The 21171-nt window shown below is 36.7% G+C and overlaps 1 protein-coding gene across 3 annotated transcripts in view; it reads right to left on the bottom strand.

Moving 5' to 3' along the window:
- Nucleotides 1-21171, bottom strand: part of Myo61F (unconventional myosin 61F) — a 277176-nt gene that overhangs the window by 247485 nt on the left and 8520 nt on the right. For 2 of the 3 annotated variants that reach the window (XM_081771502.1, XM_081771504.1), the window contains exon 1: nucleotides 9-290. The exons of the other annotated variant lie outside the window; for it this stretch is intronic. The gene's annotated coding sequence lies outside the window, so the exon portion shown is untranslated. Of the gene's footprint in view, nucleotides 1-8; nucleotides 291-21171 lie in introns of those variants that run through there. 3 annotated transcript variants of the gene reach the window in all.

The raw sequence follows: 21171 nt of genomic DNA, 5'->3' as shown, positions 1-21171 counted from the left end.
TTACTCACCTTTTAAAAAATAGTCATTACGTGTAATCAAGTTGTTTCCTTTTTCAGTGCATACAGAATGTTTTGAATATGAATTTGATTCAAGTACTTCCCTTCTCTTTGTACGTAGTCGTCAACCCATTTACTATTGTTTCCCATATTAATCATCGTAATGAAAAACACAGCTATCAACACAGACAGCACATTGATTATTCATTCAACTGTTGCAGCTGTTAGCAGTGCTGTCAATGCACCCACACCCACAGCGAGACATGGTGTAATCAACAACCATGCTGGTGGGTGCTACTACTTAACTACAGTATTTCTTGGCCTCTTTGTCCAATGCCTACAATATTGATGATGATGACATACGGTCGCTACGTTAGCGTTATACTAAACAGGATAACGGAAAGCAGAAAACTGACTTGCAACCAGTAAATTGTGACATCAAAGCTAACCAAATGACTGGCCAAAGCGTACGTAACAAAGCTGCTCATTCTGTTGCACATCATTTTTAGAAATTGCTTGTTGTGCTTATGCATCAACATAAACGAATACTATAATCGCTGTGAGTTTTCAGATTTATTTTAACTCTTAGATATAAAACTGTAATTGAAAATCTTTCAAAAAGATGTTTGAGGAACCAAACAAATAAAAATAAACAAGAGGTATCTGTTAAGGATTTGACTTCTTATAACATATAATGTGTCAGAGAGCACTCTATCTATAATTGACGTGAGCAAGCGAATACCAGGACCAGGGCTAGACTGACCCCAAGAAAAGTACGGTGGTACAGATATTGGGAGGATATCCTACCAATTAGTCGGAGAGGAGGGTTCTGTAACTATAGATTTTCATATTATGTCGCTAACTACATGTGATTTTAATTACAACATTATATATAATATTGAAATAAAGATACTTCAAACAAAAGAGCTACTTTCGCTTGATTTATAGATTTAAAAGACAGCAGTAACGCCCCGGCAATATACTGTAGCTGTAACTTTAGGTAACCTTACCGTGCACTGATGTTTTATTGTCACCGAAGATTCACAACATATGAGATTTACTTTGTGTATTATTTCAGAAAAATAATGTAAATATTGGAGGAAAATTTATTCCATTTACATAGGTTGGATAAAAAGTAGTGGCAATACTCTCAATGTCAGAGGGCTCAGTCTCAACACTACATAAGCTGATAAGAGAATATGAGGGGATGAAGTGTGACGAGTGGTAACGACTGTGTATTATTCAGTCAAAAGCAGCACTGCTGTAAAGTAGAGGAGGAAAATGAATTCGTATAACAATGTATCGGAAAAGACTAACAACTGCGTGGACAAAGATTGAAGTGATACATGGACGAAGTGTACAACAGTTTTCAGGGACTTCGTACAGACTTTTTCGCTAAAATTAAGAAACCACTTCATGAGAAACACTATGACACAAATAAAATGAAATCGTTCAGTTTAATGTCTCACGATTATGCCCTTTACGCTAAGGAAGACGATGATTAAGGCAAGTGAATGATGATGGAAAAATTGGTGGAATGAGAATGTGAAGAGAAACGAGAGTATTCCGAGAAAAAGCTCACGGACACATTCTCCAGCACAAACTTACTTGCCCGGGGATCGGACCAGGGTACAAGAAAAATCATCCGTGTCATAAGGAGATCCCTGCAGGACATCGACAAAGATTGATATACTGGCGGTGTACGATGTCCTCCACGTGTGATGACTGGTGATAGAGAGATAAGAAGCAATCACATTGAAGGAATTTAAAGGTTCTAGAATTCAGAAATTCTGTTTAGTAAAATTGATTATGTTCCCTACATTATACATATTCTACGCGTATGGATACGTGTTAAAAACACAAGGCTAATTTCATGAACAAATATTCAATCAAATTATTGAAACTTTTCCACATTTTATTTTATTTTATTTTATTTTTAAGCTAGTGAAGCTTAAACTCGTAAATAAAGAGTTTACGGAAGACATACCCATATTATATACAGGCTGGCCCATTTTAATCTTTCCACGGAAATATCTCGAAAACGGTTGAACATAAATGAACTGAACAAAAACTGAATCATTTTCATATTAGTGGTACTGGACGTTTTATCTGATACAGGCATCATGTCTTGGCAGCCATTTTGAAAACGGTGACCCATATGAACAATCTTTTGCCACAACGCTGAAGATCTATCGAATGAGGTATCACTTGACCCATATTTCGTTTAGGGCCTGGGCCCCCATGAAAGGTGGCTCTGGGGACACCGCGACAACATTATTCGATTTCCCCATGGCTTTCCTATTTGAGTTTTTGTTTGGTTCATTTATGTTCAACCGTTTTCATATTAGTGTTACTGGACGTTTATCTGATACAGGTAACATATCTTGGCGGCCATTTTGAATACGGTGACCGATATGAAAAATCTTTTGCCACATCGCTTTTTAGTTTTTAAAGATCTATTGAATGAGGTGTCACTCGCCCCACGTTTTCATTTAAAATTTTAAAGTTGGGCCCCGAGGTCCCTTAAAGAGCGGCCCTGAGGGGCATCGCGACATCATTTGATTTGCCCCATGGTATTTCCTATTTGAGTTTTTGTTCAGTTCATTTATGTTCAACCGTTTTCGAGATATTTCCGTGGAAAGATTAAAATGGGCCACCCTATCTCTCTCTCTCTCTCTCTCTCTCTCTCTCTATATTATATATATATATATATATATATATATATATATATATATATATATATATATATATATATATATATAAACACCTCGTAAATGAAATCCAATGTAATAAAATTTACTCTTTCTTTGTAAACAGCTACTTGAGATGACTGAAGTAACTGAGATAAACAATCCTGAACTTTTAGATTCACATCTTCATACAACTAAGCCCTCGTTTTAAAGTCCTTATTAAGAGTTACAGTATATTTATATTTCGATTTCTTTGTTGTTCTCATATGATTCCCAGCATTGTACATTTGAATTGAATATTTTCCTTACAAAAGTACCTGAGATTATGCCAGGGCATACCTTTAATTTCACATGATCAAACCTAAATCTTCAACTGCAATGTTTCCCTCTATCTTCAGCTCCTTCAAAAAATCTAGTTTTGCCAGACTGAATATTCAATATGAAAATAATAGCAATGCAAAATTGATAAAATATACAACGAAACTCAATCTAAAATGCTACTCTGATTTCCAAATAAAAATGTAAATCATAGACTTCTGTTTTATATGGCATGAATATCTCACTTACAAGAGACCATTCCGATTTGGTGAATTAAATTGCTGAAAATGATTGTTAGCACTGGATTCAGCATCAAACGAAACAGAGAAAAAGAGGGTATTTAGTGGCAGACCGTATACAGGGTGGGAGATAAATGAGGGCAAAGTGCGAAATTGAACGTAGAAAATGTCTAGAAATGCCATGTTAATTTTAAAACGAGTTCAGTGGAGTTTATTTTAGTTTAGCGTTCCTTTCAGCAGCGCGGCTATATGAGACGTGGACCTACTGATTAACGTGGAATCCGAACCACATGAGTTCCCGCCGGGAATCGAACCCGGGTCTCCCACACCCAAGGCGCTAATTTTAAATCGAGTAGAGGAATTCAGGTCAAATGTTGAATATGAGGAATGCATGTAAAGCTCCATTGAATAACGTAATGAATTATGGGGGACATCTGAAAAGCTACCATTTTGAACTTCTAGCGCAAGAAGAATATACGGGAAAGGGGTTATGTGACATATAGCTCTTAACGCACACCGTCTATTGAAATCTATAGCGGTGAATACAGTTTGAGACCTCTGTAACAGGAGGCGTTCCATGCTATGGCAATGTATCAATACTGTCGTAAAGGTGACCGTGAATGAGGAACTAGATACTCTGTAGTACGGTTCATGAGCACACTGTATACACGATGGGTAGAAAAAGATAGAATCGAATCCTGGAACATTAAGAATGTTTGCATAGTTCCACTGGATGAATGCTGTCGTAACACCTTGCACAAAGACACCTGTCCCATTCAGGGTTCTGATATATTAATAACCTCCTCCAACAAAACGTGTCCGTTGTAACACAAGTGACTCTTCTCAAAACCAGTGGGAGACCCGGGTTCGATTTCCGGCAGGAGCTCATGTGGTTAGGAATCCAAGTTAACCAGTAAGTCCTGTCTAATATAGCCTCGCTGATGAAAGGGACGTTAAACTCAAAATCAACTCTTCTCAAAACCAGTTACATACAACTGGCAGTTAAAACACTGTTTTTATGACGCCTATTCAGTGGAGCTCTGCAAGTATTCCTCTTATCCAACATTTGACCTCAATTCCTCTACTCGTTTCAAAATTAACATGGCATTTCTAGACATTTTCCACGTTCTATTTTCACACTTTGCCCTCATTTATTTCACATCCTGTATACGGTCTACCAATAATGGTGTCTTCCCACTTGCGACAATCCTATTAGCGACAGGAACTGTTAACTGTCCTATGAGCGACCGATTCGATCTTTTAACTGCCCTATGAGTCACCGATTCGTTCATACCAAGATAATGGAAGAAGATTAGGTTCTCTCTTCTTTAACTTGTTTCATGCTAATGTGATTTAGAACCTAACAAAATGTACTATGAAAAATTTCGCTCTACCTGAATTTAATACGTGAGAATGCTCTCATTACATTAACAATCTTTTATACGTTTTTCCTAATATTATATTTTTGAATTAATTTCTATGAATACACTGACTATATCAAGGGAAAACTAACTAAATATTTAGAGTAGCTCCGTTTTTGTCTATTATTCTAATATAATTAAAAATTTCATGTTAAAGTGATACGGAGCATAAGTTTAGATTGAATATGTTTATGGCATAAGAAAGAAATCAGAAAAAGGTAGGGGCGCCCGAAGAAAATTTTCTAGGGAAGGGCATCTCCATGGTTGCTGTATCACGTCTGGTATATCTGGTATTTATTATAAGTGGTTTGCTATATTACGTATACATTTTTGTGAGCCAAGGGGGCGACCCCTGCCTTCCCAGCGGGTGCCCAATGAAAAAAGGTGTTCACCATTTGAGGATATCAAAGAAATCTAAAAACACGGTGTATTCGAAGAAATTATTACACAAGTTACAAATCTCTCGCAGGACTTTACAGTTCGTCTGGTTACAAGGGATTATTTCAGATTGCTTCACGACAAGCTTTTATGTATAAGTCAAAACAAGGAAGGAAGGCAAATTAAGCAATTATTTTACGTTTTAATAGCCTACAATAGGGGGGAGGTAGTTTAAAGAATTTGTTTACCTTTTGGATTGTTTTACCTTTAGAAATATACTTTTCATGGAAATATCTCTGTTGTCTCGTTAAGTTATTTGATATGTTTTATGTCAAACCTAACTCAAAATTAAAATAAGTTTTATTTACACTCACAGTAGAGGAAAAATATATTTGACAAACAGTATCACTGGCACGTACATATTTCATACCAAGGTTGTTCGGGTGCTAATAACGCCAGAGGCAAACATATTTTACGAGATGGAATCATATAATCTTCCATCATCTCAATGTAAATGAATCGGTCGCTCATAGGACAGATAACAGTTCCTGTCGCTAATAGGACTGTCGCTTCTGGGACTAATTCACCAATAATCACCCTCTTTATCTCTGTTCCTTTTGGTGCTTAATCCAGTGCTAGCAATCATTTTCAGCAATTGAATTCACTAAATCGGAATGGTTTCTTGTTAGATTAAAATCATAGTAAACAGCAAAATCTTTCTGCAAAATCGTCAAGCTATGAGATATTTCGCATTACTTGACTACCCTGTTAATACTCCACTTGCATTCTGAAGACTCTTTCTTTGTAGGTCCTCTTTTCTGCATGCTCAATTATCGCAATTACTAACGTTTCCACGAGGTAATTAACATGAGTGTTATAAAAAGGTGAAGGTAGATTCTTCCCACTACGCTCTCTAAGAACATAATGGTAGCGACGGAGGTGTAAGCAAGAGGAGAAAGAAAAGATGCTCTTCTTTGTTCTTCAACAACTAGCGTACGCATACGAAAAGAGCTACACAAAAACTTCTCATCTCTAAACGCGTATATAAATGGGATTAAAATATAGCTTCTGCTGTTTATTCCATGTCAGTTGTTATATAGGTCTTTTTTTGCACATAGGCTATTCCTTACTTATTCAAACGAAAACAAGAAAGAGAAACCCAAATTTTACAATTTTAACTAAGTGTGTATGAGAAATGATACGTTTACGTGTATCTGTCATTATTAGTTTAACGTCTCACGATAATGCACTGGAACTAAGGGAGACGGTGGTAAGGAGACGGATGATAGGGTGAATGAAGAAAGTACGAATAAACGAGAGAGCCCCGAGAAAACTCCACATTCGGTGTTTGTCCATCACAAAGCCCACTTGATGAGAACTGGGATCAAACCAGGGACCCCAAGCACCAAAGGTAAGCGCTCTACCACTGAGTCAATGCGACCCGCACTAAATAAATTAGTGTGTCTGTGAATCATGAGTAGCATGTGTATACGTGTATGTGAACCTATCCGGATCAAATAAATCCGGAAAATAAATGTATTATTTTCATCTTTTCGCGCCGTAATTCCGTATTTGATTCCCCATGTGGGAAAGTTTAATGTTTCTGATCCAGGATCGAGAGGTAATTATGGAAAGATACGTAAGAATAACAACAGAACGAATTTCTTTTATTTCTGTGTGTGATCAGTAGATATCACAAATCGTAAAAATTAGAGAAATTTCGTACCTGAAAAGCCAGAAATAAAAGCAACTGAAGTCAAAGCAATGTTGTCTTTCATGTCTGTAACGTTGTTTCTGACCTAAGTTAGAAAAAAATTTATTTGCTAAAGAAATTCCATGACGTTATGACTGGCTTCTAGGGGAAAAAATCAGAAATCAATGGTTCTTAGACACAAAATTATTATATTTAAAGAAAAAAAAGATACAAGGAATAGGTCAATTAAGATCCAATTACATTACTTTTATGTATAAATAAAATGTTTCACATTTCGCCATATGTAAAGGAGTAGGAGTAGATTCATAGTACGGACTTAAGAGCTTAAACTTAACATAGGCTCTGAACCGATTTCATTTATATCTCGGGTCTACGTTTTTTTTTTTTTTTTTCCTTTCTTTAATGGCACAATAGTTCAACAGAAGCTCCTTGGGTATATTATGTTGGTTGAACTTATTATATATTAAAAATCGATTTTCTTTCTATTTTCGATTTATTAACTCTTTCCATCCTAAGGTCGAGCAGGACTCGAGATAACTTAACACAAACAAACGAGTACGATAATATCGTAACAATTCCATCCACCAATACCAATAGTGTCAATTTTACACGATGAAGAGTTTGGTTTGTATGACATGATATTTTCTTAATATTGAAACCAAAAATTGTAGTAGATTTCATCTTCTTTCAGTTTTAGTAGAGAAATTAAGTGTGGAAATGGAATATATTCTTGGGGTGCTTAGTTGATTGCAGAAAACAGCTTCCCGCTACTTATTATAGTTTTTCGCTCTATAGTGATCAACGTCAAAATCGGAAGTGGGTGATCGTACCTATTCTTAGAATCCCCCTCCCCCCAAAAAAACTCTTCTCGCCATTTCTTATAGTTTCTCTACATAGGTCAATATTAAAACCGGAAATTTTTGTGGATTTCTCAGTTTTGGTTTCATTCGAACGTTAAGGATGAAGACGAAATGTATTCTTGGTACGATTTATTCCTTGTAGGGAACCGCTCTTCGCTACATATTACCGTTTTTGCTCTATAGTGGCCAACCTTAAAACCGAAAATGGGTGATATCTACACTTCTCGTTTGAATAACACCTCCATCAACGAACTCGACTCATAACTTCTGAGTGGCCCCGCGTAGCGTAGTCACTAATGCTCTCATCTTTGGTTCGATTCCCATTGGGGGACACTCGGTCGAAAAAGTGTAAAAGCTCTTGTAGGCCAGCCATCTTGAATGAAGTCACACCAGGTAAATGCCGGGGTGGTACCTAACATACAGGTCTCAGCCCTCTTCCTTCCTTTCCTTTCCTCGCATAGTGTGATCGCCGAGAGACGCCATCCTCTTATACATGACGCGTTAACATGGTCATGGATGCCGAAAGCCCAGAAATGTAATTCCTCAGCCTAACACCTGATCCTCAACATCATTTCATTTCATTTAATTTATCTTCCATTCTGTACAAACTTGGAAATAATTTTCCGATAGTACATGGGATTCGTCATGGTTAATTGATGCAGTACATATATTAGACACATTTGTTAAACATAATTCATACATTTATACATTACAGTAATTTGAAATATCATTATACCAATACTACAACATACCTTATACATAAATGAACCTATCTTGTTACTTTGCTACTACTATTTACATTGTGACTATTTAACTGATTATATTCATCTATTGTATAGAAGCAATGTGACAATAGGTATTCTTTTAATTTTCTTTTGAATGTAACATTAGACTTGATTACCTTTAATTTGTTTGGTAACTTATTGTATAGCATAATACCAGCATACTTTACTCCCTTTTCGTACATTGCTGTTCTATGGTTTGGTGGATGAAAATTAGTCTTTTTTCTTGTGTTATAACCATGCACGTCATACTTCGTTGTGTACTCATTTATATTGGATCTTACAAATTCTATTAAGCAATATATATATACAAACATGGTAAAGGTTGGACAAAATTAATGGTTATCCATCAAGTAGTTCTTCCGACTCCTTGTCTCCCAGACGACGGACAGGGTAAATAAAGAAATTTTGGTTTTAAAAAATCCTTAATAAATAAATTGTATGATTTATATGCCCATGAAGCTCCCATCAGTAAAGCTGCAGTAACGTGTATATATATATATAATGAAAAGTGTTTATGGCCCATATTTAAGGTCATCAACTCTGAAAAATAAAATTATCGGCACCTGCTTATAATCCTCCGAACGGATTAAGACAAAATTTTATAAAGTAGAAATATATAGTTGAACCTGACAAAAATATCGGTCAGCTGGCAACCTTACCTATGTTAAATCGAAGTTATTAATCCATACTAGCTGTTGCCTCTTGAGTCTATTCTTCTAACCGACAACAAGATTTTTTTTTTTTTTTTTTTTTTTTTAAGAAATTTTCAGTTCGTACAGTACTACAAAACAAGTACAGTATTATTTCAACTTTCACTCGTGTAAAACTATCTTAAACGTTCACTTTAGCAGTATTTTTCCTTTTCAGTTTATTAACAAAGAAATAGAAACAAATTACAAAGGGAAGCACATAGAATAATTCTGTTGGCATTGCATTGCGTGAGTTAGAATGCGGGGGAATTTTTTTTTTTTTTCATTTTACAAGGTGTAGTGCATAAGAAGGAAACATTTCTTTTCCGATGTCGTGAGTGTGTCTTTAAAAAATGCTACTCATATCATAGCAGCATTTATACAAGTACACGCTCTTTTAAAACAACACTCTCTCTATTAAGAAAAAAAATAATAATTCGTTGTTCTTTTGTCTTGTGGTGGGAAAGATTAAGACAAGGGCAACAGCTCGTCTTGAATCACTGGAATTGAAGTAATTGCCTCAGCAACAACGGAAACTGGGACATTTTCATCGAAAGATGTTTCCGTCAGATATAACAATGGGTAACTTTAAGTTCATTTACACAAAAAGAAAGATGTACGAGAGAAGCCAGCAGACAGAAATCATGTGTTGCAAAGGGACCAGGATAAAAATACATGCTATTCCGTAATCAAGTAGCTAACCTAAATATTTTTTTTTTCTACAAAAATTAAAGAACTTTCTCTGAGTTTTCAGTTTAACAAACAAAGGTTTTAAGAAACTACCTATTTTACAACATGTGCAACACATCACCACAATTATATCTTTAAAAGAAAGAAGGGGTCTATTGTTCCAGATCATTCTACCCAACAAAGAAGCTAACGGTATATCTACAAAATGGACCTGCATGGCGAATTGAACGAAAGATGTTAACATTATGTTACAATGGTATGATTAATTAAAAGTTACATATTCGCTTAAAATATAATAATAATAATAATAATAATAATAATAATAATAATAATAATAATAATAATAATAATAATAATAATAATAATAATAATAATAAGAAGAAGAAGAAGAAGAAGAAGGAAGTTCAAGCCAATAGATGAAATTTATCTCATTACTAAAATGAAATGAAATCTTCGAACATCCAACATGTCTTTTAGGTGATTAATGAAAGTCAATGATTATGAATTAAATGATGGAATGAGAAGGTGAGAGGAAATGAAATAACCCCGAGAAATCCCACGGACGCAATGCTGTCTGCCACAGACTTGCATGACCTGGCATCGAATCAGGGGCCCTAACACCAGACCACAGATCCATTGTGTCGCTTATGTCATTATTAAGTTGTAATTGAAACAAAAATTATGAAAAACTACCATCTTAGTCCACCAACGGTCAATTGATTGATTGATTGATTTTTGAGTTTTACGTCCCGTTCAGCAGCGAGGCTATATGAGACGTGGACCTACTGATTAACGTGGAATCCGAACCACATGAGCTCCCGCCGGGAATCGAACCCGGCTCTCCCGCGCCCAAGGCGCGCTACCAACGGTCAAGGGACGCATAAAATGGTACTCTGAAAGAGCCTTGAAAATGTAGATTTTGACAATCATTTAAAATCATATGACAACAACATTTCAGTACTTATATCAGCAAGTTGATTCTCCATTTATATATAGAAAGTATTTCAAGTATAACTGTGGTACCGGTAGCCCAAGAAATATTGATATTAAAAGAGCTACCTAAGGAGTGCCACGATAATAGCAATTGCTTTTGGTTAAATAATATACTTTCAATAATATGTTCGTTAGAAAGAAACATTTACTCTTTCAAAGATCACATGAAGAAAATGCACATTCTTTAAAATAATAATCTATAACTCTATGTATTTTTTTTCTATGCACTCATTTAGGCATAAAAAATAAGTCTGACTGGAAAAAAAAATAATAATAATAATAATAATCATCGAGAGTTCTGCACCCCAAAGTGTATGTTGTATTTGTGAACTATATATACGGTAGCTGATGCACTCGTATACTAGTTTATTTGTTCTGAAACACAAAGGTCACCATAAGAAAATGTATGACCTTGGTCAGGCCTTCAATTACATGTGTTCGAACTTTGTCTTCTTCTTTGACAATCTTATTCCGTGCGCTAAAAACACGAAAAAGATTTTAGAAAATAAGAACTGAGCTGCACACTGTAATACTACAAACAAAACCTCTTTAGTATATTAAGTGTTAGCATACTCGCTCAGCCGTATTGGGCCGTACTGCATTGTTTTCCATCACACATACAGTATATGACGAATTTAATATATATCAGAGTGGCGTCGCCAGCAATCGTCGACGTTAGTCGGTATTTCTAAGCAATACAAGAAACTAAACTACCTAATGGTCAAAGCAATGTTTCCCGCAGACATACCATAGGTAAGTGCACCTCAAAAAATACTAGTAAAGGAGGAGTGATGCGCTCCATAATGTGATATTTAGCCTATAATTGCCATATATTGTCAAATAGAACACTAACTATAGGGTACCCTTCTGAAATTTCAGTGATTATAACGATAAATTTGAATACAAAAATTAACTGAAGGGCTAATGATACTAAGCACAGACAATTCCAAAATTATTTCAGAAAATGGAAAAACTGACGGATGCTTCTCTCTCTCTCTTCCATTTTTCTTTTTTAATCTTTACAAGAGCATTATAATTTCAAACAACCAACAACACAAACAAAATCTATTTTGTAGAACATTGTTGTTTCAATAAATGTAACTCGATGCACAAAACTTAAATAAATAAAATAAAAAGATTTCAGCATTTACCAGCTTTTAATAGCTAATCGAGCGATCCAATAAAACTTATCATGTAGAATACAAGACGCCGCTGAGGTCACAAATATCGTTTCGTTAAGTCTTTTTCGTATAGTCGTTGAGTACCACTCCAGTACTTTTCAGTATGTAAAGCCGAATAAATATGAAATTATATCTGAAACAGTCAAGATATGAAAACTTGATTAAGAAATGTCTCACTGGGGGTGAAGCAGATGAATAGTTATTCGAGCTCGAGTAATGGATAGCATTAATTCACTATAAAATTCTTCAGTAATACTGTAAAGCTGATATTTAGCTACTTCCGGGTCACCGGCCCGGACAAAAGTTGTGACCCAGGTGACTCCGTACGATCACTACTGTAAACGAAGTTCATCGTATTTATTAGTCGTATTGAGAATATTATTTCCTATTATGTTTAATTTATTTTTTAAAAATGAAAGGATTAACTTGGTCATCTTTAGTTTTACTTATTTATTTATTATTTTATTTATTTTGTGCTGGTCCAGCATTGTAAATTGTTTCATAGTCAGCCTGGGTGTCGAAGTGCTGATCACGCATTAGCTAAATAAATGGACAGAACCCTTTTCTAAGTTGTAATGCAGCGCTAAAGTTTATTAATTACTCCTTTCCTATAGAAGTACCGTCAATACATGTATGTAGCCTTGAAATAACATGAAACGTGTGTTAATTCGAGACGTAGACATAAAACCAGAGGAACAAAACATACAGCAACATTCTAGAACGAATCATAAAACAACTCTTTTATTTAGGTTCTCTACGTTTAAAAGAATATATAATAATAATAATAGCAATTCCAGACAGACCAAGAGAAATAAACCAAATAAATGCCCAGTGAAATATGAACGGCAGGGCTCCATATCCAGAGAGGAAACTGAACTCCAAGCGCGAATGATCATAATGCATACAGGAATAAGACATGAAAAAACTCAATTCCTGGTCTATTCAGGAACGAAGGCATTGCTGATTCTATACGCACGTGCGTGTGAATGACCCATGTTCCCGTCGTCTCTTAGAAACAGAAGTGTTTTATTTCCTTCGACAGTTTCATTTCAGGATTTATACTCAACAATTGTTTTAAAATATGCTTCAGACACAATATTTCACGATCTTTTAAAAGAGAACTGAACTAGAAAAACACGAACGATCACTATAAATAACTTGATGAGTCTTTTCCTGCTTAATATACCAAATGCATGAAAATATTTGCTTCCACTGTTTCCAAAATACAGAATCATACATACACTTCTGTAATTAAAAGATTTTATGCATCTATTTATTCAAGCATCTATAATAGTTTCCGGTCGTTCACTTTCTTGGTCAATAAAAATGCCTCCGGTATTTTTTCTTTTAAAATTTCAAACCGAACGCCAATATATAGTAAACGTCCAGCAGGGTTCGAAACTGAAAGGTGCTACTTTTGTGATCGTGATGGTAATTGGAGATAGGTATTAAAAAAAGTAATTTAAAGAGAAAAAGTACGGAAATTACTGGGTACCTCACCGGAAACCCATTCCCTTCATGTTTCCTAAGATAGGCTTGCATAATTGTTTCGTGTTAGATATCAAATTATACTAAGAAAATTAAGTCACATAATTACAAAAACCTGAAACTGGGAAGTTTTCTAAAATTGACACATTGAATTTCGTATGTGTGTGTGTGTTAATATCATTAAAACTTCGTCTTGCACAAATGCTACATTTACTACTAATGTACTAGAATATGAAATTAAGGCAATTTAAGCATGCGTATGATACATTAATGTATAAAGACATCAAAAATCATTATATATATATATATATATATATATATATATATATATATATTGTATATATTGTATATATATTTATATATACTGACTGACTGACTGGTAATTCGCAGCATTTCTTGTTTCACACAATAATCGACAATTACTTTTGGAACATTTTCACCCATATGAACCGGGGGTTGCAAATCAATAGATTGAGTAATTTTCGCGAGAACCGATGCTAAAATATTTCGAGTTCGCAGAACCGTTTGTTATACCCAGACAAACACACACACACACGCAAGACCTAGCCAGGAGTGAAAGAAAGAAGCCAAACAAATTTGTGAAAACAAATCTTTATTTTCCCCCTCGCTTGCATTGTTGTGAAAGCAAACAACTTTGAATTATTTCAATTCAATAGGCATACAGAAATTTGAATACGAATTCTGAAATTTCGTCCGCAATATTGTGACTTGTGAGTGTAATCAATGTGATACGTATATAATGCTTATTACGTGTGCTACCTATTTGTTTTTGAATGATTCCGATATCTTCATCAGTTCCGGAGATATGTATCTTCGAAGCAATGTGTACGAAATATTGGTGTTTTCATCGATATCTCGAACGATTGCTTTTCATGACGCATACTTTCATTCCTCAAAACATGGTCCATTCCCGGTGGGACACCATCTCTCTCTCTCTCTCTCTCTCTCTCTCTCTCTCTCTCTCTCTCTCTATATATATATATATATATATATATATATATATATATATATATATATATATATATATATATATATACAAGGGCGGATCCAAGGGGGCTATAGGCCCCCCTTGACCCTCACGTATACACTTGATAAAGCGACAAACTATGGTTTACCCTTCCCTTGATCATATCCTGGATCCGCCACTGTATATATATATATATGTATATATATATATATATATATATATATATATATATATATATATATATATATATATATATATATATATATATATATATATATATATATATATATATATATATATACAGTGGTCGAAGTGAGACGGTATGCGGTGATATGTCATACTGCCTCTGTTTTTTCAGTGATGAAGGCATACCATCTCTGGATTTTCAAATGATTAAAACATACCGTCACTGGAAATTAGATGCTAAATACCTTTAATAAATCCATTTTTATACAGAGTAATCGACGAACAGTTTTGCACGTAAAAGGTTTTATTTCTTGTGTAGAAATAATTTCTAAGTTGACAACACTGACATTTTTCTTACCTTTTTCCTACCTTTTGTTTTTAAAATGAGGTGTTTGCAAAGAAGTTAACCTAGTTTATATTTAGACGTGCCATATTGAATTGTTTCTTTGATATACGTGTGTATTTTCTCGCCTTAATGCATATAAATACATGTGTTTTGAGCATGGGCGGGTTTAGGAGTTGTGTGCTGTGGGAAAGGACCTTCAGGATGTTTGGAATACCCCACAGTCGAGTGGGAGACCGGAAGTTTTTCTGCAGGAATTTCCTCATTATGTTTTTTGAGAATTTCCTGTATAATTCTTTATAATACAACACAAAAGGGATATTTTTTTCAGAAAGTTAGAAGGGAACAAAGTCTCTCCGTGTATAGAGTGGAGTGAAACAGGCGAATATGGCAACGAGGCATTTGCCGGATGAATTACGATGGCGTGTTATCGTTAGATTGGAAGCAAAGTATCAGGCCGACGCGGCCCGGTGGGTCGATGTTGATTGAGCAGTGGTCAGCAGGTTATGGAGCAAGTTCCAGAGAGTGCAAAATTCTTCGAGAAGTTAGTGGCGGTCAGGGATGATCGATATATTCTTTTGTCAAGTCGAAGAAATAGGTCTGCAACAGTAACTCAAGTGCTTGTGGAGGCTGTTCCTGCCAATTGGTGTTCTCTATCAACGAGTACAGTATACAGACAATTTCATAAACGTGGGTTGTATGCCAGAAGACCAGTGCATGTGAACTGGACCAACGAGCAAAGGCAATCACTTCTCTTTACTGATGAGTCTAGATTTCCTCTGGACAGTGATTCTCGACGCAGATTGGTCGGTCGAGAAACAGGAACCCATTACCATCCATTCTTGAAAGGGATAAATATGGTTTTGCACGTGTACTTATGTGGAGTGGCATCTCTCTTGGAGGACGTAGTGATCTGTATGTTCTAACACGTGGCACAATGACAGATCAGCGCTATCGGGAAGATGTTCTGGATCGTCACGTTGTAACCTTTGCACGTGCTAGAGAGAGGTCAGGAATTCATTCTACAGGACGATAATGCTCGTCCTCATGGAGCAAAACTGGTCGATCAGTACTTGGAGCAACACCATATTCAACGAATGGAGTGGCGATCGAGATTCCCGGACATTAACCCAATCGAACACATGTTGAATGTTCTAGGGCGACTCATTGCAAACCTTGTGCCCCCTCCACGAACCCTCCATGATCTTTAACGGGTTCTTCATCAACAATGGACCCAGATACCAAACGAGCTGGTACAAACACTTATTACCAACATGAAATGACATTGTGAATCCTGTATTGCCACGTGCGGTGATCATATCCCTTATTAGTGTACTTTTATTTGGTAGTTTTCCTTGCTGTATGGCGTAAAATAGGTTAATTTCAATAACAGTTTGTTCAGCAGTATGCGTTTACTTTCCTTATACAGCTGAGTATCCATTTGTTGCTTAATTTATGATGGTCAGTGATTATATATATATAACTAACTAACTAACTCTATGGCCTATGGAACCCGGAGGTTCAGTGCCGCGTTCACAAAAGCTCTCCACTGACTTCTATCCTTAGCCAACTGGATCCAGTTTCTACTTTGTATTCCTATCTCTGCGAGATCCATCTTAATATTATCCTCCCATCTGCGCCTAGGTCTTCCTAATGGTCGTTTTCCTATGGGTCTACCAGTCAAGACTTTGAAAGCGTTTCTACTTTCTTCCATTATAGCTACATGACCTGCCCACCTAAGCCTCCTAGACTTGACGACCCTAACAATGTTGGGTAAACCGTATAAACTATGTAGTTCCTCGTTATGAAGCTTCCGCCATTCCCCATTCTCGTTCCTCTTGGGTCCGAATATTCTTCTCAGGATCCTGTTCTCAAATACTTTCAGTATATATATAGGGTGCGGCACGTAAAACCGGCCCGTCGTAATATTCTGGTATATTGTGTTTTTGGCAACACTTAAATAATCTACCTTCCTACCAAGAGATGGCGTGTCGAGGTCGGGTCGACTTACGTGACCTGCAGCAGTCACGTGCAGCCGCAGCCAGTGAAACTTGTCGAAAACAGTTGAGAAAAAGGCCTCGTTGTGTTAAGCCGGGTGAGTGTCAGTGTGTGATAATGCCGTATTCGATACCCGAGCGTGTTGCCATTGTTGAAGGGTTCATTCTCACTGGATCTTTTGTGAAAACAAAGAATTTGTTTCAGGAGAAATTTCCAGGACGTTCTGTGCCAGCAAAAACCACCATTCAGGAATTGATTGAAAAATGGCGGCGTACACGATCGGTTCAAAATGCTCCCAGGAACAGACGACCATCTGTCTGCACACCTGAATTAAAGATGCAGGTGGAGGAGATAATGACAAGAAGTCCTCGAAAGTCAACCAGGAGATTGAGTCAACAGGTTCATGCGAGTGAGAGAAATTGCAGACGTGTTTTAAGGGGACTGAAGTTAAAACCGTACCGGATAAGTGTTGTGCAAGAACTGAAGGAGCCTGGCCTGCAGAAGAGGGTGCATTTCTGTTCATGGCTGTTGAGCAATGTTGCCAGTGGTTTCTTGGATCCACTAATGCTCATCATGAGTGACGAGGCGTGGTTCCACCTGTCTGGGTACGTAAATTCCCAAAACAACCGGTATTGGTCGACAGAAAATCCACACGCAATCCACCAGGTACCTTGCATGATGAGAAGATTGGTGTTTGGTGTGCCATTTCCGCCACACGCGTTATTGGGCCCATATTCTTTGAGACGACAGTGAACAGTGACTTGTATATGGGAATCCTAGAGGAGTTTTATACACACTTGACCGAAGAGGAGCGTCAGTTATGTTACTTTCAGCAGGACGGTGCAACATGCCACACCTGAATTAAAGATGCAGGTGGAGGAGATAATGACAAGAAGTCCTCGAAAGTCAACCAGGAGATTGAGTCAACAGGTTCATGCGAGTGAGAGAAGTTGCAGACGTGTTTTAAGGGGCAGACGCCACACACCAGCTGCATCATTGTCCCTTGTGCATGAGATGTTTACACCAGAGAGGACAATCAGCAAAGGCTTGTGGCCTCCTCGGTCACCAGACTTATCCACGTGTGACTTTTACTTATGGGGACTGTTAAAGGGAAGAGTATACGAAACAAATCCACACACAATTGAAGAACTCAAGACCAGAATCCAGGATGTCACCAATAGCATTACAACACAAGAACTGACAAGGGTATATATGAATCTCCTCAATCGTGCTCACATGTGTGTTGAAGTGGGTGGAGAACACTTTCAGCACCTGCTGTGAAGGCGAGTAGTCATATTCAATACATTACATTTCATTTATGTGTTGTAGTTAATCATATTCAATTCATTACATTTCATTTTATGTGTTCACTTTACGGGCCGGTTTTACGTGCCGCACCCTGTATATATATATAGTGTGTGTGTGTGCCGGTCGCTATCGGCTACGAGCTGTCATTGAAAATGGCAAAGATTGTCTGGTGTCTTTCCGGGCATAAATGGTAGCATAGAACATGATATTACGTAACATAAATGAAACAAGATCAGTCTGGCGGACCAGATATCCCCGGATCACCTGATCTGACACCAGTGATCACGATAAGCCCATGAATTTATTCCAATGGAACATGTAGAAAGGTTGTGATTGTATGGGGAAAAGGCAAGGAATATTCTTGACCCGGAAGTACATATTTGTTATGAAATTGATCTGGAAGGTGTCACACAGTTGGTGCACACCTTTGCTAAGATTTAATGTCGCGTCCACACGTGTCTGTAGGATAATGGCAGCCACTTTCAACACCTAATATATTCAGAAAGCAACTCATAAACCAAGGACAACTTTATCACCACACGTACTTTGATGAATTACGTGAAAAGCACAGGGTCGATAGCAAATGGCACACCCTATAATGCATATATATTTTAATATATCAGCGACAATTTCGAAAAGAGGTAGGCTTAAAACGAATAGTGTCCTAACGGAGGTTTTAATACTAACAACATATAGGCCTACCTAAAATATTCAATTAATGGCGTTTCTTTTTTTTTATTATTATTATTACTTCATCGTCTTACATAGATACTATTACGAACCAGGGGCGGATCCAGGACGGACTTCTGGGGGGGGGCGGTCGGCGGTAATACTGCTACTTTTAAGAGCTCCAAACTTGTTATGGATGGGTTTATTTATATATAAAATAAGAAAGTTTCCTCTTGTGGGGGGGCGATCGGGGCGATCGCCCCCCTCTGGATCCGCCCCTGTTACGAACACAGCCTTAGTAGCAATTCTATGAGAATTTAGATCACCCGATTCTTCGCAATTAAAAAAAAAAAATTTAAAAAATGCTGAAATCTGAAACAAAGATGCTGATGTTCTGTGGTACGATGCATTATAAAAGTCGAGACATTTCTGTATCTCCATGTAGGACACTGCTGATCTCATCAGTAGCTTCTGTGTGCGTTGGAGAGGAGGGGGGTGATAAAGCATGTTGCTAAACAAGGAGCAGAAGAAGCAGTTTAACTGCTCACTTGCAGAGGAAGAAATGTGGAAAATAAAACAAGAAAAACAGATGTGATTCATATTTCAAGGAGAAATCAACAGCTGAGCAATGAAAGTATAAAATACAAACATCAACACACTACCATCAAAAGAGGTTCCTTTCAATAAAGGAATTGTCAGATACATGATATGATAATTCGATACAAAATGCAATACTATTCATTATACTATTGTCTTTGCTAAAAACAAATTACGAACTTTAGCAAATAGTGGCTAATATAGGGCCTACAGAGTTTCTATTAATTAGTTTCGTTTAATGTCCCAGAATTACATTCTTTAAATTAAGTAAAACAAAAACGAATCAGAATACACAGATGAACTTTTTCTTTTCTCACAATATTTATCAAATATTTAAATTACATGGCACAATTCAGAACTGAACTTATTCCTAGAGTTTTGAAGGTAGGCGAGGTTCCAACCACTGAATAAAAGAAATTCTGAATCAGTAGTCATGAGTACAAAGAATCGTACATGAAAATTTAAGTTCGATTTTCGGTATCTGTCATTCATATAGATACATCTTTAAACAGTGATGGGATAGATCACGAACTTCACGACCCGTAACCTGGAAGATCCAGAGGTAATTAGACATATAAGCCACCAGACCCGGAGTGAGCGTGTTTGGCACGATTTTGCCATAGTAATATTTGAATTCCGGTTTTATCGGATCTCATCGAAGATTCACGGACACCTGACGCAAAAGGTAAGGGTTGCCAGCACCTCTATTTTTGATCCCTTTTGAGTAAGTGGTAGGTGTTCTCGCTTTTTGGGCGGGAGATATGCGAGTAGCCTCGCTGCTGAAAAAAGACATTAACCTCCAAACAAACGAACATAAAAAATCATTAACATCACAAGAGCTTTATGAAATGCATATAATTGCATTTTCTCTTTTAACGTCCCCAGTTAGGAGAAGGGTAGTTTGTTCAATAAAAACTTAATAGCATGTCTACAACTTTTCTTGATATCAGCGTTTTGGGTGCAGTGGGACACGTAGTACAGTAGTATGAAAGTGTTAACAAGTTTACATAGAATAGCCAGTAGTATTCAACATTCTTTTACCGCGTACCTCTGACGACATTTCCAATAAGGGCGTACCCCCAGATTTATCTCCAATCCAAATTATCAAAAATAAGTTATAGAATTTGCTACTTATTAATTAGGTAAGCCAGTTTTACTATAAACAGGGTATCATGCTATAAGTATCTGTATCTGGGAAGTATTTTGATGAGAGACGCTTACTGCACCAAAGAGATCAGGTCAAGAATTGCCATAGCTAAAGAAGCATTGAAAAGAAGAAATTGGTCAAGTGCTATATATGGAGCATTGGACTGTATGGTTCAGAGACTTGAACATTATGGAAGTTAGAGAAGAAATATTTGGAGAGCTTCGAAATATGGTGTTGGAGGAAAATGAAGAAAAAATGGACAGAGAAAGCAAGAAACGGAGATGTTTTATAACGGATAGGAGAGAAGAGGACACTTATATCCAGCATCCTTTGCAGGAAGGCCAATTGGATTGGACATATCTTTCGAAGTAATTGTCTTCTTCACACCGCCATAGAAGGAAAGGTGGAAGGGAATAGGAAGAAGAACACAACTGATCGTTGATTTGAAAGATAAGAGAAAATATTGGGAGTTAAAAGAGGAAGCTGAAGATCA

Source organism: Thermobia domestica, chromosome 9 (assembly GCF_964235325.1).
Source record: "Thermobia domestica chromosome 9, izTheDome1.hap1.1, whole genome shotgun sequence".
Taxonomy (NCBI): domain Eukaryota; kingdom Metazoa; phylum Arthropoda; class Insecta; order Zygentoma; family Lepismatidae; genus Thermobia; species Thermobia domestica.
Note: the sequence above shows the minus strand (reverse complement) of the source record. Positions and strands in the feature narration are given on the sequence as shown.